The sequence below is a fragment of the Ursus maritimus genome, unplaced genomic scaffold, assembly GCF_017311325.1.
Source record: "Ursus maritimus isolate PB19 unplaced genomic scaffold, ASM1731132v1 scaffold_15, whole genome shotgun sequence".
Lineage (NCBI taxonomy): Eukaryota > Metazoa > Chordata > Mammalia > Carnivora > Ursidae > Ursus > Ursus maritimus.
In genome coordinates this window covers 22,201,100-22,210,092 of record NW_024423897.1, presented here as the reverse complement: position 1 = coordinate 22,210,092, position 8,993 = coordinate 22,201,100, and positions in this window count along the sequence as shown.

The following is an 8,993-nucleotide window of genomic DNA, read 5'->3' as shown; positions in this document are numbered from 1 at the left end:
GATCGCTATCTGAGCCAAGGGGCAGACCCTTAACTGACTGAGTCAGCCAGGCACACCCATTATTCTACTTTAAAAATGCCTTTACTTTTATTTTCAATTTTCATTTCAGTGTTCAGCTCCAATTAAAGTTGCATAAGGTAACTCTTCACACATCACATACCTAAATTTATCTGACTACTGTCTAAAACCCCAGTTAGCTAAAGTAATGTTATGACAGCATTTTGCAGACTTAAACGTGAGATTATTGTTAAATGCACGGTCACTACCATGGAGAGACATTAATTTTGATTCCACTGCCATCATGTTCAGACTACTTATACATTTCAGTGGCCTTTTTATTTAAAAAAGAGCAAAACCCGGGTTGCCTGTGTGGCCCAGTTGGTTAAGTGTCCATCTTCTTGATTTCAGCTCAGGTCATGATCTCAGGATTGGATGGAGCCCCACAAGGAGACCGCTTAAGATTCTCTCTCTCTCTCCCTCTGCCCCTCCCCATTTGGTACTCTAAATAAATAAATAAAATCTTTTTATTTCCTTTTTAAAAAGGAAAACCAAGTTCATAATGAAGATAGTTTTTATTTGGACAAATAGCTTTTCTATTCTCATTAAACCATGGAAAAATATATCTTTCTAACAAATAACTGTCTCCTTAACTAAATAAACAGTTTAGCCATTTGAATAAACTGTACTTCATAAAGCTTATTGTAGCTAATTGTATTATCACATTATGCATTTTTATGAGTGTGTGTTCCTTCATTTTATTTTAAGACTTTACTCATTTAGAGAGAGAGATAGAGCGAGAGAGTGTGCATGAGTGGGTGGAGGGGAAAGGGAGAGAAGAACTTAAGTGGACTCCATGCTGAGCATGGAGCCCAATGCATAGCTTGATCCCAAGACCCTGAGATCACAACCTAAGCTGAAATCAAGAGTCAGATGCTTAGCTTACTGAGCCACCCAAGCACCCATTTTATTTTTTTAAGATTTTTTTTTATTGGGGCACCTGGGTGGCACAGCGGTTAAGCGTTCGGCTCAGGGCGTGATCCCGGCATTCTGGGATCGAGCCCCACATCAGGCTCCTCCGCTATGAGCCTGCTTCTTCCTCTCCCACTACCCCTGCTTGTGTTCCCTCTCTCCCTGGCTGTCTCTATCTCTGTCGAATAAATAAATAAAATCTTTAAAAAAAAAAAAGAATTTTTTTTATTGAAGTATAGACGTACAATGTTATATTAGTTTCAGGTGTACAACATAGTGACTTGACAATTCTATATATTACACTGTGCTCACCACAATAAGTGTAGTTACCATATGTCACCATGTTGTTACAATATTATCAACTATATTCCTTATGCTGTACTTCTCATTCTTGTGACTTATGTTATAACTGGAAGTTTGTACCTCTTAATTTCCTTCATCTATTTCACCCATCCTCCAACCCCCTCACTTCTGGCAACTACCAGTTTGTTCTCTATATGTATGATTCGCTTCTATTTTGTTTATTCTGTTTTTTATTTTCTTTTTATTTTTTTTAAAGATTTTATTTATTTATTCGACAGAGATAGAGACAGCCAGCGAGAGAGGGAACACAAGCAGGGGGAGTGGGAGAGGAAGAAGCAGGTTCCTAGTGGAGGAGCCTGATGTGGGGCTCGATCCCACAATTCCAGGATCACGCCCTGAGCCAAAGGCAGACGCTTAACAACTGCACCACCCAGGTGCCCCATTTTATTCTGTTTTTTAGATTCCACATATAGGTGAAATCATATGGTATTTGTCATTCTCTGACTTATTTCACTTAGCATAATATCCTCTAGGTCCATCCATACTGTTAAAAATGGCAAGATCTCAATTCTTCATGGCTGAATAATATTCTATTCCATACGTTCATATATTTGTAACATCTTTATCCATTCATCAATAGACACTTAGATTACTTTCATATCTTGATTATTATAAATAATGCTGCAATAAAGATAAGGGAGCATATATCTTTTTGAATTAGTGTTTCTGTTTTTCTTTGGATAAATACCCAGTTATAGAATTATGAGATCACATGGTATTGCTAATTCTTGGAGGAACCTCCATATTGTTTTCCATAGTGATTGTATCAATTTACATTCCCACCAACAGTGCATGAGGGTTCCCTTTTCTCCACATCCTCATCAACACTTACAATTTCTTGTCTTTTATTTATTTATTTATTTATTTATTTAGTCTTTTTAACACTAGCCAATCTGACTGCGGTGTGAGGTGATATCTCACTGAGGTTTTGATTTGCATTTCCCTGATGATTAGTGATGGTGAACATCTTTTCATGTGTCTGTTGGCCATCTGGATGTCTTCTTTGGAAAAATGTCTATTCAGGTCCTCTGCCCATTTTAATCAGATTATTATATTATTGTTACTATTATTTTTGGTGTTAAGTTGTAGAAGTTCTTTATATATTTTGGATATTAAGCCCTTATCAGATATACTGTTTGCAAGTATCTTCCTCTATTCAGTGTGTTTCCTTTTTGCTTTACTGATGGTCTTCTTTCCTGTGCAAATGCTTTACTTTGCTGTAGTCCTAATAGTTTATTTTTATTTTGTTTCCCTTGCCTGAGGATGTTGCTAAGGCTATCGCCTATGTTTTCTTTGAGAAATTTTATTGTTTCAGGTCTCATATTTAACTCTTTAACCCACAAAAGTGTATTTTTCTGTATAGTTTAAGAGAGGGGTCCTGTTTCATTCTTCTGCATGTTGCTGCCCAGGTTTCCCAACACCATTTATTGAAGACTGTCTTTTCCCCATTATATATTCTTGGCTCCTTTGTCAAAGGTTAATTGACCATATCAGCCTGAGTTTGTTTCCTGTGTGGCCCTTCATTTTAACAGGTCATTGTGTTTTATTGCCCATTTTAGATTATTTTGAAACTGGAGTGTTATAAGTCAGCAGTTTAAGCCCCCCTTTCTTGACTGGTTTTAAGAAGACATAGGGTATTCTATTAAATCAGCTCAAAGTCCTGATTTTTAAAGGTACAAAGATAGTTGTGGGAACTTTACTTTTTATTATATTTAAACTGTATGAATAGTACATCTGAATATAGAGAATTTCCAGAGTCTTATGTGGATGTAAAATATACAGATAATGGAGTAATTTGAGTGACTGCACGACAGGCATGATAAGGATTATATTTGTGAAGTCTGGATGCCTATAGTGAATAATTAAATACATGTTTCTAGTATTTCAGCATTTTTAAATTTAGGTTATGTATTCTTTGCATACCTAAAACTGAACAGCAACCATGCTATATTGATTTTACTGGTAGTACTGAGCAGACCTTGTTTCTGCATGAAAACAGTTGCAAAAACTACTATTTTGGAAATAAAATGTATCTTGACACATACAAATAAAACTAAAACAAATAAAATAACTCCCAACAAATAAAAGTCCAGGACCTGATGCTTCACTGATGAATTCTACCAAACATTTAAAGAATTTAAAGAAAAATAAACACTGCCTTCCAAAAAGTCTTCTAAAAAACTGAAGGAAGGTACACTTCCAAACAAACTCTTACAGCATTATTCTATTACTAGACCCAGACTACAACACCACAAAGAAAAAAACTAGAGACCAATGTCCCCAATGAGTATGAATGTAAAAATTTTCAATAAAATACTAGCAAACAGAATTCAACACACATTAAAAGGATTACACACCATGAACAAGTGGGGTTTATTCCTAGAATGCAAGGATGGTTCAACATATGAAAATCAATGTAATATGCCACATTAATAGACTGAATGAAAAAAACACATGATCACCTCAGCTGGTTCAGAAAAAGCACTTGACAAAATTCAACACACTTTCGTGATTAAATAAAACACTCAAAAAGTACAAATCAAAAGAAAATAAGGGCCATACATCGAAAGCCCACAGTTAACATCATACTCAATGGTAAAATAATGAAACTTTATCTCTAAGATCAGAAACAAGACAAGAATACCTGCTTTTGCCACTTATATTCAACATAGCACTGAAAGTCACAGCCAAAGCCAATAAGCAAGAAAAAGATACAAAAGTCATCCAAAATAGAAAAGAAAAATTATCTCTGTTCTCAGATGACATGATCTATATGTAGAAACTCTAAAGATTTCACAAAACAACAGATCTGATATGTGAATTCAGTAAGGTTGTAGGATACAAAATCAACATACTAGTCTGCTACATTCCTATACACTAACATGGAAGAATCCAATAATGAAATTAATAATTCTAATTACAATAGCATCAAAAAGAATAAAATACACAGGAATAAACCTAACAAAGGAGACAAGACTTGCACACTGAAAATTATAAACATGGCTGAAAGAAATAAAACACACAAATGGAAAGAAACTGCATGTTCATGGATTGGAAAACTAAATATTTTTAAGATATAACTATCACCCAATATGATCTATAGACATAACAAAATTTTTATCAAAATCCTAGTGGTATTTTTTTTTTTTTTTGCAGAAATAGAAAAATCCACCCTAAAATTCATATGTAATCTCAAGGGACTCTGAAAAATCAAAACAACTGAAAAAGAACAATGTTGAAAGTCTTACACTTCCCTGATTTCAAACTTATTACAAAGGTACTGTAGTCAAAACAGTGGGGCCTGGTGTAAGAACAGAGGTATAAATCAATGGAACAGAACAGAGCACAGAAATAAACCCTTGCAAATGACTTCAATGGGGATGCCAACACTATTCAATAGAGACAGGACAGTCTTTTCAACAAACAGTACTGGAAAAACTGGTTATCAACATGTAAAAGATGAAGCTGGACTCTTCTCTAACATGTAAAGAAAATTAACTCAAAATGGATCAAGGTACTAAACCAAAGAGCTAGTGCACAAAGCTGTCCTTCAGAAATGAAAGATAAAGCCTTTCCCAAACAAAAACCGAGGGAGTTCATCACCACAGTATTAACCTTATGAGAACTGCTAAACGGAGTTCTTCAAGCAGAAATGAAAGGATACTAATTAGTAACATGAAAACACATGAAAATATGTAACACACTGGTAAAGGTAAAAATATAGTCGAATTCAGAATACACTAATACTGTCATATACTGGTGTATTAACCACTAAACTCCAGTAAAAAAGTTAAAGGATGAAAATATTAAAAATAACCATAGCCAAAATAATTTGTTAATGGATACACAATATAAAAAAACATAAACTGTGACATTAAAAATATAAAATGCAGTGGGGGAGTAAAAGGATAAAGTTTTTATATGCAATCAAGGTTAAGTTATTATCAGCTTAAAATACAAGGTTATAACTATTTTTTTAAAAACATTTATTTCTTTATTTATTTAGAGAGCATGCGCAAGTAGGGCAAGGGCAGAGGGAGAAGGAGAGAGAGAGAATCCCAAGCAGATTCTATGCCAAGAACAGAGACTGATGCGGGGCTCAATCTCATGACCCTGAGATCATGAAATCAAGAGTCAGGCGCTTAACTGGGGTGCCTGGGTGGCTCAGTGAGTTGAGCGTATGACTCTTGGTTTCAGCTCTATAGTAGGTACACAAAAGATAAAGAAGAGAATCAAAGAATACCATTATGAAAAAATAATCAACTGACAAAGACAGCAAAAGAAAAGGAAAAAAAACACAAGAAATACAAAATAGCCAAGAAATAATTAATGACATCGGTAAGTCTGTACCTATGGATAATTACATTAAATGTAAACAGATTAAATTATCAAATCAGGGACACCTGGGTGGCTCATTTGGTTAAGTGTCTGCCTTCGGCTCAGGTCATGATCCCAGGGTCCTGGGATGGAGTCCCACATCAGGCTCCTCCGCTGGGAGCCTGCTTCTTCCTCTCCCACTCCCCCTGCCTGTGTTCCCTCTCTCGCTGGCTGTCTCTCTCTCTCTCAAATAAATAAATAAAATCTTTTAAAAAATTATCAAATCAGGGGCACCTGGTGGCTCAGTCGTTAAGTATCTGCCTTCGGCTCAGGGTGTGATCCCAGAGTCCTGGGATCGAGCCCCACATCAGGCTCCTCCGCTGGGAGCCTGCTTCTTCCTCTCCCACTCCCCCTGCCTGTGTTCCCTCTCTCGCTGGCTGTCTCTCTCTCTGTCAAATAAATAAATAAAATCTTAAAAAAAAATATCAAATCAAAGGCATACAGTACTGAATAGGTTAAAAAAAAAAAAGACCCAACCATATGCTGCCTAAAAGAGACTCACTTCAGAAATATCAAATCAAAGGCATACAGTACTGAATAGGTTAAAAAAAAAAAAAAGACCCAACCATATGCTGCCTAAAAGAGACTCACTTCAGCTTTAAGAACATGGATAGGATCAAAGTGACAGGATGAAAAAAGATATTCCAAGCAAATGGAAACCAAAAGTGATCAAAGATAGCTATACTTAATCAGACAAAATACACTTTTAAGTTAAAAACTGTTAACGGAGGCAAAAAAGATCATTATGTATTCATAAAAGGGTCAAGTCTTAAAGAGTATATAACAATTATACACCCAACACCACAGCACTTAAGCATATTAAGCAAATATTAACAGGTGTGAAATACAATCATAATGGAACACTTCGGTACCCTATTTTCAACAATGGATTGATCAGGAAGACAGAGAATCAATAAGGAAACACTTAGATACTTTAGATCAATTGGATTTAGCAGACATATACAAAACATTGCATCCAACAGCAGCAAAATACACACTCTTCTCAAGGACACCCAGAACATTCTCCAGGATAGATCACACGATAGGTCACAAACAAGTCTTAGCAAATTTAGGAACACTGAAATTATACCAAGTATGTTTTCTGATGACAATGGTATGAAACTAGAAAATAACAAAGAAAACTGGACGTTTACAAATATGTGGAAATTAGATAACACATACCTGAACAACCAAGATATTTTAAAAATACTTGAAACAAATGAAAATGGAAACACAACTTACTGAAACCTATTGGATATAGCAAAAGCAGTTCTAAGCAGGCAGCTTATGGTGATAAATGCCTATATTAAGAAACAAAGATCTCAAATGAACAACCAACTTTATACCTCAAAGACTTAGAAAAGTAAGAAAAGATTAAGCCAAAAGTTAGCAGAAAGAAGGCAATAATGAAGATCAGAGCAGAAATAAACAAAATAGAGACCAGAGAAATAAGAGAAAAGATCAATGAAACTAAAAGCTGTTTTTTTGAAAAGATAAGCACAATTAACACACCATCAGTCAGATTAAGAAAAAAGGAGATAAGACTCAAGTAAAATCAGAAATAAAAGAGGAGACATTACAACCAATACTATAGAAATACAACATATCATAATATCATGTAGAACAATTATGCCAACAAATTGGATAACCAAGAAGAAATAAATTCCTACAAACACACAACATATGAGACTGAATCATTCACAGAACATCTTTACAGACCAATAATGAGTAAGAGACTGAATCAGTAATCAAACACATCTCAACCAAGAAAAGCCCAGGACCAGATAGTTTCACTGGTGAATTCTACAAAATGTGTAAAGAGTTAACAACAATCCTACTTAAACTCTTCAAAAAAACTAAGAAGGGAACACTCCCAAACTCATTTTACAAGGCCAGCATTACTTTGACACCAAAGCCAGGTAAGGGCACTACAAGAAAAGCAAAGCCCAACATTCTTGATGAATATAAATGCAAAATTCTTGACAAAATACAAGCACACAGAATTCAACAGCACATTTAAAGGGTCATATACCATGATTGACTGGGATTTATACCTGGGATGCAAGGATGTTTCAACATATAAAAATTAAAAGAAGTAACTCACCACATTAACATAATAAAGGATAAAAAATCATCTCAACACATGCAGAAAAATTATTTGTCAAAAACTCAATATCCTTTCATGATAAAAAAAAATCTCAACAAATTGGTCACAGAAAGAACATACCTCCAAATAATGAAGGCAAAATATGACACGCTCACAGCTAACATCATAATCAGTGGTGAAGAAAGCTTTTCTTTTAAGATCAGGAACAATACAAAGTTGCCCAGTCTTGCCACTTCTATTCAACATAGTACTGGAAATACACATATTTCTAGACATGATGTATTTTTAATGCTACTGTAACGTATCTTTAAATTTTCATTTTATATCTATTGCATAAACTTTATTTTTAAAAACTTTATATACAGAAACATTACTACTTCCTATTTCTAACAATTAACCTATACATTTTCATCTTCTATGCAAGGAATTATATAATTTTATCAACAAATAATGTGTTTAATTGCTTTCCAATCATTATACCAATTTTTTTCTTGCCTGATTTCCCTGACTAGGTCTTTCAATGCAATGTTGAAAAACTGGTGAGAATGGACATTGTCTTTTTTCCAGACTTTAGAGGGAAATTTTCTATACATCAATAAGGACTAAATTTTATTACATTTTATGGCAATATATGGTACATATTATGTCGTGATCGGATCAATGAGGTTCCCTGGAAGGTGAAAAGGCAAAATGGAAGGCCCATGAGAAGATACGAACTCTTGAGTCTTTATTTTCCTTACATAATTTCCATAATTGTTACTATATTATCATTTCCTTCTCACAACATTTCTGTATGTTCCTGAGACCCTGATTTTCCCATGCTTCCATAAGGGCCAGGTGGGGCCAACTTCCATCAAGACCTTTCAAAGCAGATCACTCCATGAGACATGCCTGAAGGTTTTATTTCCCAGGTTTAAATGGCCAATTATATCCAATATCAATCACTGTTTACAATGACACAAAGAATTTTCTCACACACGTTTGCACATCTTTTTGGGGTATGCCATGTCCTCTGCAGAGGTTCCCATACAGTCTTACTTCTCAGAGTAAACACTGGGGCCCTGCAGAGAAAGGGTCAGCTAAGCAGGACATATGAAGGAATCAAGTAGGAACTTTCTTGCAGAAATCATATTTAGCCACACAGGTCTACTACATCCTTGCTACATATGACTTCTCC